Genomic DNA, 11,973 nt, shown 5'->3' with positions numbered 1-11,973 from the left:
TGCGCGGCCGGGTCGGCAGCGAAGCAGGGGAAGGGGGTGAGCTGGGCCGGCGCCCACTGACGGGTGGGCCCCGGCGGTCAGCCCCCCCTTTTTACCTTTTGTGTTTTCAAGTTTTATTTCTTTATTTTCAGCTGAAAGTTCATAATTGTGTAATAAATCGCAGAAAAATCCTAAAAATGCAAACCCAATTTTGTTAGGTTTCTAAAATCACAAGCTTCTGAGGAAAAATACTTATGCCTATGTTTTGTCACTTTTGCTCTGCTGAAAATTCGGTTTGCGTTAAACCTAGTTTATTTATTACCGGTTGTTCCAGGGCTCTAAAAATTGTGGAAAATTCGCAGTGGCTTACTCATTTCAGGTGTAGTCCACTGTAAAATGTTCATGGCCTGTTGCTGTGTACTTTTGTGTGGATCTTTTTGTGTTAGGTTTAGCTTGCTAGGGCCAAAAATAAATGCTTTCTATCATCTTTAATTGTTAGAAAAATTTTGGGTGGCATGCTTACTGCTTTCACGTTGATCTGGTTAAATTTTGTTGCTAGGTCATGTTTGTAGGTTAGGGTTTTGCTCATATTTTGCCTTAGCTATGCTCTTTTCCTGATTTTAATGTGGTAGTTAATTTATTTCATGTATGTGTAACTTTAGCAAGGCAAGTCTCGGTTTTAATCCATGCTGCTCTAAGCAATGTTAGTAGTTGCTTTTGGAAGGAAACACTTCAGGCTAAAATGAGTTGATCTTGCATCGCATCGTCAGTGCTCATGCATCGCACTGTGTTCTAATTGTTGTATGGCATGTTTTATTCGTGTAGACGCCGCGAACGCAGCTGTCCACGAGCTGATCGTTGAGCCAATCCAGGAGCCGCAAGCGGGAGAACAGCAGGAGGACGCCGTTGAGCACGCCCCCGGAGACCTAGTTAACCCCGCTGACCTGCAAGGCAAGCCCCGGAGCATAACCATAATTTAAAGTATTCATTGTTTATTTAAGTATTGTGCATTTATGTTCTAGGAGTTGAATGGAACCATAGTATGCATGTGCCCTAGGTACCGTGGGCCTATACTAGTATGCAGGTGTCGATAGAAATGCTTTGCTAAATAGGATTTCGGTAGAAGTCGAGTGATTACTGTCACTCGCGAGTTTAGGATCTTGATCCCTTAGCTTTGGCTTGAAATGAATTGTGGAGTAAAGAGAAATGGAGACCGGGCGGAAATGAGTTGGTTTTGGTATGGAATGGATGGAAAGTTAGCTCCGCCTGTGTCGATTGAGGACCGTTCCGTTGTTGGCAGTGCTGATCGAGGATTGAACAGTACTAACCACATACCGGAAGTAGGAGGTAGTCGAAACCGGTAAGCTGTGTACCACCTTACAGCGGTGATTTGAATTCCGCCATGCTACGCTGGGCGTGGGAGTTGGCGGGTGTTGGATAGGATGCCGCCTCCGGGTTCTCCGGGAGTTCACTGCGAGGGGCCCATCACCTGGGTCTTAGCAGGCGTAGTTCAGATGCCGTGGTAATGTGGAAACAGTTGACGCGAGTGGCCTGACGGGGCTTGCATGTGTCGTGTGAGTTAGGTCCACCTTGCAAGGTTAAATCGGATCGATTCGCCGTGACTCGCGGTTATGAGAGCCTTGATCTCTTTGTCACATCGTAGTAAGAAAGTGGAATGGAAACGGAAATGGAAAAGACTGGTTTGGAGTTACTAAAAGATAATCTGTTCCACCATGTGTGTTTTAGATGAATAGGCGAACTTAGTAATACTTGGTATACTAAATGGAGCTAAAATATTGAAAGTAAGGATTCACTTCTAGCAGCTTTTCAGCAAAAGCACTCCAGAGCCAAAAAGCTTGCATGTCTAGGTAATGGGCTAAGTATACCCAGAGTCGGGTAAGCCTTGCTGAGTATTAGTATACTCAGGGTTGTTGTTGTAACCCTTCTGAGCAGGTTGTGTCCCTGCGGACTTCGAGGAGATCTGTGCGTCCTGGATTGGACAGCCGCTTCCTCCAGGTTGGACCGTCGAGTGGGCCCCGTCTTCCCCGTGAAGATTGGGCAGGTTGGCGTCACATCGGTGGGCAGGATGTGGAGCTCACCTTTTATCGTCGTCGTAGCCATCGTATTGTATTTCGAACTCAGTTTTAAACTTCCGCTGTGCGTTTGAACTCTGCTGTTTGTATTTAAGACTTTTATGTAAAACTGGTGTTGTAAATTAATTTGAAGATTTCTGTATGCGGGTAACACCTGTGCTCGTCTTCGTACGGGTCTAAGTGCAATTGTGATCCTGGAGTACAGTAGTTTAATCGGGATTTTACCCGACAGCCTGTCAGGTTACACCGTTTTAAGTGCACAGTAACTGGATTAAGTATTAAGATGATGGTTAGTGCATTTAAGCAGGTCTAATTTGGACGGTGCTGCTACAGCTGGCATCAGAGCTCTAAATTGCACTGGGGTGATTACCTTGCAACGATTTCGGGTTTTCGAAAAGTTGACGCTAGATGCGCTAAGGAATAGAATAGATAGTTCGTATGCCCTAATTATGTTGTATAAGTTAGGTGGCAACTAAGTATCTATTTTATTCCAGCACTTCCAGCTTTTACTTTTTGTTAAACCTTATTTCGGTAACGACGCACCTCCGTTAAGGTAAGCAAGGTAAGCATTCTGGTAGTCCTTAGAATAGCCCATGTGTTTCATACGTGCGCGGGTCCCGTATGTTGAGCATACGAGGAGGTGATAAGGCTCAATTCAAATGAGCCTGTCGCTATCTGCCGCCTGATATGGAGTGCGGATTTCATGTCGTGTGATTGTGATCACGGCCATTTCGTAAGGCAATGTTACGAGATGTAAACCTGTCATGCGGTTGGCCATGACCGTGACCTTTGGGACACGTCTACCCTTGGATGTCCCGTAAGGCGAGTGTACGGGAAGTGAATACGTTGTTATGACGTATGCAGCGCTGCCCATTCAGCGTCGAACGTCTGGGTGCCATCTCTATAGTGGATGGTAATGTATGTGTGAATATGTGGGAAACTGCATATGCGTTACCCGTGTGGCGTAGGACACATGGGGGCCGTTCGTGTGTGCTGGCACGAAGGGTCCAGAAATGGATATTTATATCTGTCTCTGTGTTCTTCTGCAGGAAACTAACTCCGTAAGCGCGTTATAAAATCCTTGATCGTAGGAACGACTAGTCTATATATAGGGAGAGAACGTAATTGTGCCACCGATTGCTCTCGTATACCATATTTTGGTACTTGCTTGGGTGAGAAACGATAGAACGTGCATGCATCTTGGCATAATCTTGAGTTTGATTGATTGTCATGCCTGTCGCGTCGTTTGCTAAAATGTGATGCTTTTACCTAAAGGTTCACCTAGAATTTGTGTTGTTAGTAGTGAGACCTATACAATCTGCTAGTCTGACCCTGGTTGAGAAGATCTTTCTCAGTGGCTTTGGATCATATGAGAACCTTTCCAGTAGATCTTAGCTTGTCCTTCAAGTCAACCTCTTGATTCATGTCTTGGACCAATTCCAACAAGCCACTGTTACTTTTTGTGGCAAAGCCTTGAGTTTGCCAACAAAGTCCTTCAATCCATCGTTTAATGATCGGCCTATCATTGATTTCGTAATCTATATTGTTGGCTATTTTGATTCTAACACCGGAACTTTGTACATTCCATTCTTGCTCAGTAGTTTGGATAAATTAAAAAGGTTCATGACAAAATAACTTTTGAGTAGAGTCATTGTAACATCCTGCATCACCTCATTGGTCAGTGCATTGTGTTGCATCATGATCGGGAATGCGTAGGCTGACTAACGGGTATGCGTCCGAGTACACTTCGGGTGTCTTCGATTTCGTTAATTTATCTCGCTGTTGGCACTATTGGGTTGCTACTATCGGTTTCTCTTGCAGTTGTGTTTAGCTACATAACCCTGATGCCGCGACGGAACCTAGGGCCTCATGTGTGCTGCAGCCACATGATTGAGCCACTAGGAGCGCGCTGGTGCCAAGGTATATGTGACATAACTCACTGCAATCCCCTTTTATGCAACCTTACTAGTGTCCTAACTTCTAATCCCTCTCAAGGGTATAGGGTTAGCGAGAGGTTAGTCTCGCGCAAGAGAACGGTCCTAAGACGCGTGTTGTATTGTGTGCATTGCAAACTCATGCGTGTATGCATCATATTTTATGCACCTCCTTGATGCATAAAACATGGGCATCAACATCTTTGCACCATGGTGTATGCATCTTTGGGCCAGTATCATAACCAATGCATCAATTCATATGCACCATTCCATTGTGCATGGAACATTTTATCATCGTGTTGCACCAGCAAAAGAAGCATGTTTATCTTTATTCCTTGGTATGGTGGCATTGTACTGGCATAAAGAAGCATGTTTTGTGTAATTCATCAGATAATACAATCCTGAGCAAGGATATTCCGAAAACACCTCCTAAACCATCCTTCCGTTTTACCCTCACTTGTTATTCATGAACCTTGTGATGAATCTCAATGACCTTTGCTCTCCTCGTGTTGCGATCTCTGCGCTGCGAGGGCTTGATTACCTTGTCTCAGCATCATTCCTTGCTTTGTTTGACTTTTTCTTCTTGAACAGAAAATCTTACATCACTCAATTATCTATTCTACTCGAAGAGTCTCGCAAGAATTGAGTCCGGATGTTTTTTTTAAAAATCATCGTCGTCATCAGGAGGCGTTCCTGACTGCATGTAAAGAATGATCTTGTGCAATGCTAATCTCCTTTTCTCCTTTAGCGTCAAAATCGTTCCGTTGTAAATCACGTCATTGCTTTATCAGGTAAGTCTCTGGAAGGTACATCAGTTCTGTTCCAGGTGTCTGCTAGTTTCGTTCATAGATTCCGTAGGTTCCTGAATGGTTAGCGGACTTGATCTCATGTTACTGTCCAACCGGACCGAATCCCCTGTTGATCGGTAATCAGGTAATCTCATCGGTGGACGGAAGCTGTATGTGAAGCTTAAGCAAGAATCTTATTTCCAGCAATCTGTGGCAGCTAATCCCTGTTGCTCTCATGTTATGCCCCGTTTTTGGATCACCTCCTTGCTATCCCTCCGTCTCGTAATGCTTATACATGCACGATCTATATGTGCTACAAGAGATTCTCGTTGGAAGTATGCCTGACGGCGCCGCAATGAAACCAAGAGCCTACTCTGAGCAATCAACACATGCTTGTACTACTCGACACACGCTGGTGCGGAGATTGCTAATTATGATCCCTTATACCACTGTGTCGGTGTGATATCTCCTCATGGGCATTTCCCGCATCTATCGTTCGCCGTTTTGCCTAGAAATCTCTATACCGGACCTAAATCTAGTGAGTCTTTCTTCCGAAGTTACCAAGGGGATTGATCTTTCAAAGAACTGCTAATGGACGAAAATGCTAGAAGACTACAAGATGTGGTAGACAAAGGACCTTGGTTAATTACCAAGATGATCAACTAGCTGGAGCTAAGGTATTCTCAAAAATAGATCTACGATCTGGTTATCATGAAATCAAAATCGGACCGGTGGATATACCAAAAACAGCATTCTCCACTCGTTATGGTCTTTATGAGTAATTGGTCGTGTCCTTTGGATTAACCAATGCTCCAGCCTACTTCATGTATCTCATGAATTCGGTGTTCATGTCAAAGCTGGATAAATTCGTCGTGGTATTCATTGATGATGTCTTAATCTATTCCAAGACAGAAGAGGAACATGATCAGCATCTTCATATAGTACTCCAGCGTCTTAGGGAACATCAGCTATATGCTGAACTCAGCAAAGTGCGAATTCTGGCTAGAGGAAATTTCTTTCACCATAGTAGGAAATTCTGGTCTTGGACTACATGTGTAATCTTGAGTTCCCTAAACGACCTTGCTTAGTTTGGGCTAGAAACTTGCGTATGCAATGTTGTGTATAGCTATTTATGTGTATGAGGTTTGTGTGGGTCCTCCCGAAATAGAAGTTGTCCTACTGCTAAAGATGTCTCCACTTCATTCTGTTTCTCAGGTGAATAATGGAGTATACAGTGGGAAGTAGTAGAAAGGAACCTGGTCAGGGGCACATCAACCTTCTACCTTCCGACATCGTGATAACCGAAGCACCAATGAGGCAATTTGAGCCTTGCCACTGTTGCAAGATGTACGACCGCCCTTGTCTACGAAGCAGCTCCACAGAAAAGAAAAGTGAGCACAGCGAAGGACTTGAAGAATATACTAACCCTAGACCGGAAATAAATTGGAAGCAAGAAAAGACGCAGAATGTTTATTCGGACTCCTTGATGCCACCATCGCGACTTCCGATGGGACTTAAAGATCACCAGGTAAATTGTCAGACTCCCAAGCTCGGCGCAGGCAGCATAGACTTGAGTGGATGGGAAATTACATGCACAGAATTCTCTCCACGTGGTAGAAGGCAAGTTAGAAGTACTACTGATGTCGAACCAGCTATAAGAGCAAGAACTCGTTCACCTGTTCGGAGATCAATGAGGTCAAAGAAGAAATGTCGTTGCACCGGATGTCAACCTTGTTTCAAGTGTGGCGAATACGGTCATTTTATCCGGGACTGCCGTTCATCCACTTGGAAAGATCCACCGAATTCGGTTAACACCTCTAATAATCTGAACTGGACAAGGATATTATCCGATGCTTGTATGTCGGGAGGCGACTCAAGCCATCTACTTCGGATGTTAGCTGCACAGTATGAACCACCTACACAAGGCCAGAGGTCAAATAAGCAATGCGACAGAGAAAAATTTTGTACTTGGTACCATCGTGAAGAGATAGTTCACGCTGAATGCGCTACCCCTAAGAAAGATTCCGAAGGTAAGTCAGTTTGGAGAAAGTAATTTTTGGATAGTGCTATTATCCTTGGTTAACGAGCATCCTTCCTCCTTATCGGTCACTTACGCGTGTGAATCTCGGGACGAGATTCCTTTAAGGGGGGAAGGCTGTAACACCCCGGTGTTATTTTGACGCTAATGGCGTGTTTAATCGACAATTAAGGCTAATCACTGTCATTAGCGCTAATTGAGTCTGTTTAGAAAACATCGTTTAATCGGTTTCGATTGTGTTTTTGTCCCTGATTTGAGCTTCAAATCAATTTTCGCCCAAAACAAAAGTTGTAGATCTTTCTTTCCTCTACAACTTTTGTTTGGCCAAATTTTGAGTTGCCATATCAAAATTTGAGAATTGGAGGGTCAAAACCGAGTCAAATCATTCAATTTCGTTACTGTTTCGCCCTGTTCAGCACTGTGTGGGCGCCGACGCCCATACCGACGTGCTGGCCGTCGACGAGCTCGTCCACGCGTCGGCGATCGCGCCCCGGCGATCCTCGTCGTCCGAGCGCCGTCCTTATCATCGCGAGCACCCTGGAACCTTCCCGTCCCATCCCGTTCCTCTCCTTCTTCCTCGGTGCACGCCGAGATCGAGCAGAGCTCGCCGCCGCTCGCCCTCCCGGCTCTAGCTCGCCACCTCGCTCGAACCCTTCGCGTCCTGAGCTGCACAACCTCGCCCCGACCCTCCTCCACCTCTCCTCGACCCCGGCCGTGCCCAAACACGGCCGAAATCGAGCTCCCGCCATCGCCGCCATCGCCGTTTTCCCTGGACTCCGCCCTCTCCGTCGAGCCCTCACCTCCGGTCCTCTCCGCCCAAAATCAAGCCCCTGGTGAGCTCCACCGCGACCTCCTCTCCCTCCCCGACCCCTTCCCCGGCCGAATCCCGAGCCCCCGCCGCCGCAGCGCCGCCGCGCCGCCGTGTCCGCGCCGCCCCCACCGCGCGCATGCCGCGGGCCGCTCTGCGCGCGCCCCGCTAGCCGCTGCCGCGCGCCCCACCGCCGCTTGGCCTCCCGGGAGCTTGCGCCGCCCGCTCCCATCGCCGCCGTGCCCCACAGCGACCGGAACAGCCGCCGCCGTCGCGCCGCCCGCTCCCGCCGCCGCTCTGCCTTGCGCGCCGCCGCCGGCCGCTCCGCCTAGGGCCCTGCGCGCGGGCCCCTGTGTGCGAGCGCGCCCGCTTGGCGCCAGCAGGCCGGCCGGCCGGTCCCCAGCCGCCGCACGCGCGGCCAGGCACGCCGCCGGCGTGCGCGGCCGGGTCGGCAGCGAAGCAGGGGAAGGGGGTGAGCTGGGCCGGCGCCCACTGACGGGTGGGCCCCGGCGGTCAGCCCCCCCTTTTTACCTTTTGTGTTTTCAAGTTTTATTTCTTTATTTTCAGCTGAAAGTTCATAATTGTGTAATAAATCGCAGAAAAATCCTAAAAATGCAAACCCAATTTTGTTAGGTTTCTAAAATCACAAGCTTCTGAGGAAAAATACTTATGCCTGTGTTTTGTCACTTTTGCTCTGCTGAAAATTCGGTTTGCGTTAAACCTAGTTTATTTATTACCGGTTGTTCCAGGGCTCTAAAAATTGTGGAAAATTCGCAGTGGCTTACTCATTTCAGGTGTAGTCCACTGTAAAATGTTCATGGCCTGTTGCTGTGTACTTTTGTGTGGATCTTTTTGTGTTAGGTTTAGCTTGCTAGGGCCAAAAATAAATGCTTTCTATCATCTTTAATTGTTAGAAAAATTTTGGGTGGCATGCTTACTGCTTTCACGTTGATCTGGTTAAATTTTGTTGCTAGGTCATGTTTGTAGGTTAGGGTTTTGCTCATATTTTGCCTTAGCTATGCTCTTTTCCTGATTTTAATGTGGTAGTTAATTTATTTCATGTATGTGTAACTTTAGCAAGGCAAGTCTCGGTTTTAATCCATGCTGCTCTAAGCAATGTTAGTAGTTGCTTTTGGAAGGAAACACTTCAGGCTAAAATGAGTTGATCTTGCATCGCATCGTCAGTGCTCATGCATCGCACTGTGTTCTAATTGTTGTATGGCATGTTTTATTCGTGTAGACGCCGCGAACGCAGCTGTCCACGAGCTGATCGTTGAGCCAATCCAGGAGCCGCAAGCGGGAGAACAGCAGGAGGACGCCGTTGAGCACGCCCCCGGAGACCTAGTTAACCCCGCTGACCTGCAAGGCAAGCCCCGGAGCATAACCATAATTTAAAGTATTCATTGTTTATTTAAGTATTGTGCATTTATGTTCTAGGAGTTGAATGGAACCATAGTATGCATGTGCCCTAGGTACCGTGGGCCTATACTAGTATGCAGGTGTCGATAGAAATGCTTTGCTAAATAGGATTTCGGTAGAAGTCGAGTGATTACTGTCACTCGCGAGTTTAGGATCTTGATCCCTTAGCTTTGGCTTGAAATGAATTGTGGAGTAAAGAGAAATGGAGACCGGGCGGAAATGAGTTGGTTTTGGTATGGAATGGATGGAAAGTTAGCTCCGCCTGTGTCGATTGAGGACCGTTCCGTTGTTGGCAGTGCTGATCGAGGATTGAACAGTACTAACCACATACCGGAAGTAGGAGGTAGTCGAAACCGGTAAGCTGTGTACCACCTTACAGCGGTGATTTGAATTCCGCCATGCTACGCTGGGCGTGGGAGTTGGCGGGTGTTGGATAGGATGCCGCCTCCGGGTTCTCCGGGAGTTCACTGCGAGGGGCCCATCACCTGGGTCTTAGCAGGCGTAGTTCAGATGCCGTGGTAATGTGGAAACAGTTGACGCGAGTGGCCTGACGGGGCTTGCATGTGTCGTGTGAGTTAGGTCCACCTTGCAAGGTTAAATCGGATCGATTCGCCGTGACTCGCGGTTATGAGAGCCTTGATCTCTTTGTCACATCGTAGTAAGAAAGTGGAATGGAAACGGAAATGGAAAAGACTGGTTTGGAGTTACTAAAAGATAATCTGTTCCACCATGTGTGTTTTAGATGAATAGGCGAACTTAGTAATACTTGGTATACTAAATGGAGCTAAAATATTGAAAGTAAGGATTCACTTCTAGCAGCTTTTCAGCAAAAGCACTCCAGAGCCAAAAAGCTTGCATGTCTAGGTAATGGGCTAAGTATACCCAGAGTCGGGTAAGCCTTGCTGAGTATTAGTATACTCAGGGTTGTTGTTGTAACCCTTCTGAGCAGGTTGTGTCCCTGCGGACTTCGAGGAGATCTGTGCGTCCTGGATTGGACAGCCGCTTCCTCCAGGTTGGACCGTCGAGTGGGCCCCGTCTTCCCCGTGAAGATTGGGCAGGTTGGCGTCACATCGGTGGGCAGGATGTGGAGCTCACCTTTTATCGTCGTCGTAGCCATCGTATTGTATTTCGAACTCAGTTTTAAACTTCCGCTGTGCGTTTGAACTCTGCTGTTTGTATTTAAGACTTTTATGTAAAACTGGTGTTGTAAATTAATTTGAAGATTTCTGTATGCGGGTAACACCTGTGCTCGTCTTCGTACGGGTCTAAGTGCAATTGTGATCCTGGAGTACAGTAGTTTAATCGGGATTTTACCCGACAGCCTGTCAGGTTACACCGTTTTAAGTGCACAGTAACTGGATTAAGTATTAAGATGATGGTTAGTGCATTTAAGCCGGTCTAATTTGGACGGTGCTGCTACAGCCCCCTTTGTAGCTCATGATAAGTCTAGCTGCCAGGATCCTCCTGAAAACAGCAAGAGCGGACGGTCCGCTTGCCTTGGGCGGACTGTCCGCTGTTTACATTCTGATTTGGACAGAGTAGAGTTTGTTTCTGAGCAAATTCAACTTATCTCAAGCGGACCGTCCGTGGATACTTGGCGGACCGTCTGCGCTTGCATAGTGGACACATCATCGGTGTAACCGAAGCTTACCGGTGCATCTGGCGGACCGTCCGCGGTCCATGGGCGGACTGTCCGCGCTGCAATTTTCTGCTGATCAGAGCCTCTGGTGAAAAACTTCATGAATGGCGGACCGTCCGCCTCTTACACGCGGACCGTCCACGCTACCAAATTTCAGACAGCTCAGAATTTTGCCAACTTTCACAATTTCAACTTTGAATTGGGATCATTGCTCAAATAAAATTCCAAAAATCTCAAAACTAGCATGAACACCATCCAAAAACTCATATGAGTGAGTAAGAACGAGAAATAAAAAATAAATCAAGTAAAATCAAAGAAACTCATAAATAGCCCATAAAAGCTTTGAAAAATCAAAAAATTTGAAGCAAAGGGTGCACATAAGAACCAAATGTCATATGTACTAGTTTTCAAGCCACATTTGAGAAGTAAATGACATTTAGCTCATTTTTTAATTTGCAAAAAGATTTTTCATCCAAAAGCAAGATTTAACACAAATAAGTTTGCAATCCATCAAATATTTCCAATGAATTTCTCACAACTAGAATAAGATACTTGTATATTGTAGCACTTGGACTTCATTGTTTTGACTTGGCATTGGATTGTATATATATGCAAAGAAAACTTCAATTCCTTGATTCAATCATAAGATCAAAAATATGAATTTAATTTGAATCAAGCCTCCAATGCCTTTGGTACCTACACACATTCTTCCACGTTTTGATGGTACCCAAACTAGGTTGGGTCCTCTCAAGTTATGAGCAACATACTTTGGCAATGCCTTAGTATGAATAGCGGGATATTTTGCAATAGTAACAAATGAGGTACCATTACCATCCTTTCTAAGCATAATATTTGCATCAATTGAAATAGACTTAGAATTGTTACCTAAGGGACATGAATAAGCCATGTGTCCCCTTTTCCGGCATAAGTAGTATCTTCTCATTGCCTTGCTTCTCATAGTTTGCCTGAGCCTTATTCTTAAGCTTGTTTGGGCAACCCGAAGCTAGGTGACCCAATATTGCACAACTATGGCACTTGATATGAGCATGTGGATTCTTCTCTTGAATCTTGTTCTTGCTCAACATCTTGGCATCTTGAATGTGAGTTGGATGCCTTGCTCTTGCCTTGCCACTCCTTCCTGTTCTCTTTTTCATCATCTTCAAGTCATCAACTTGATCATCATGGTTGATCTTGACTTGAGGTTGGGGTGCCTTCTCTTGCTCAACTTGTGGCTTTAATTGAGGTTTTTGTTGCTTCACCAATTGCTTGGTTGGA

Source organism: Panicum virgatum, chromosome 1K, assembly GCF_016808335.1.
Source record: "Panicum virgatum strain AP13 chromosome 1K, P.virgatum_v5, whole genome shotgun sequence".
In the NCBI taxonomy this organism is placed as follows: domain Eukaryota; kingdom Viridiplantae; phylum Streptophyta; class Magnoliopsida; order Poales; family Poaceae; genus Panicum; species Panicum virgatum.
Note: the sequence above shows the minus strand (reverse complement) of the source record.